This window comes from Lathyrus oleraceus, chromosome 1, assembly GCF_024323335.1.
Source record: "Lathyrus oleraceus cultivar Zhongwan6 chromosome 1, CAAS_Psat_ZW6_1.0, whole genome shotgun sequence".
Taxonomy (NCBI): Eukaryota; Viridiplantae; Streptophyta; class Magnoliopsida; order Fabales; family Fabaceae; genus Lathyrus; species Lathyrus oleraceus.
This window is the reverse complement of record NC_066579.1, coordinates 232,659,294-232,660,315: the sequence shown is the minus strand read 5'-3', so window position 1 is coordinate 232,660,315 and position 1,022 is coordinate 232,659,294. Positions and strand designations below refer to the sequence as shown.

The 1,022-nt window shown below is 42.2% G+C and overlaps 1 non-coding gene across 1 annotated transcript; it reads right to left on the bottom strand.

Annotated features, from left to right (window-relative positions):
- Positions 1 to 431: 431 nt before the first annotated feature.
- Positions 432 to 538, bottom strand: LOC127116274 (small nucleolar RNA R71). The gene has a single exon (XR_007801233.1). It is a non-coding gene; the product is annotated as a small nucleolar RNA R71 (small nucleolar RNA).
- Positions 539 to 1,022: the final 484 nt, after the last annotated feature.

Below are 1,022 nucleotides of genomic sequence, written 5' to 3'. Positions count from 1 at the left end.
CTCCAATCGAAATTCCTGATCTCAAAAATCTTCTTCCTTCGCCGATACCCGAGATGGCAGAACCAGCTCATGCTCTTCGAGATTACGCTGTTCCATCGCAAGATGAGCCGCATTCGAGTATTGCTCCACCCGCAATCGAAGCAAACAACTTCGAACTTAAACCTTCACTGTTGCAGGCAGTGCAACAGAACCAATTTTCTGGAAATCCTATCGAGGATCCAAACCTTCATTTTTCCGTATTTGTTCAATACGCTAATACTGTTAAAGCTAATGGTGTCACTTCAGAGGCAATTTGACTTTGTCTCTTTCCTTTCTCGTTAAGAGATAAAGCTAGAAGATGGCTTCAGTCTCTTCCTTCCAACTCAGTCACCACATGGAATGAGTTGAAGAAAGTCTTTCTTGCCCGACATTTTCCTCCAAGCAAAACAGGTATGTTAAGAGCCCAGATAAATGGATTTAAGCAGAAAGATAACGAGTCTCTCTTCGAAGCATGGGAAAGATACAAAGACATGATCAGACTTTGCCTACACCATGGTTTAGAGGACTGGTTAGTAATTCACACCTTCTATAATGGTCTCTTGTACAACACAAGATTAACAATAGACGCCGCCACAGGTGGTGCGCTTATGGATAAACCTTACGCTGACGCTTATCAAATTATTGAGAGGATGGTCCAAAACCATTATCAGTGGGGAAGCGACCGAACAATGGTAGAAAAACCTCAAACGAAAACTGGCATGTACGAGATAAGTAGCCTTGATCATGTTAATGCAAAAGTGGAGGCTCTTGCCCAGAAAATTAAAAGTTTAAATGTATCACCTCCAGCCACCGTGGTTGCCGTAACTCAAAATTGCGAAGTCTGTGGAATTCAAGGTCACACTCCTACAGATTGTCAACTCCTAACAGGAATCCAAGCAGAGCAGGTGAACTATGCTCAAGGAAATCCTTACTCGCATACCTATAACTCAAACTGGAAGAACCATCCTAATTTTTCATATAAGAGTAACAACGCTTTATAGCAC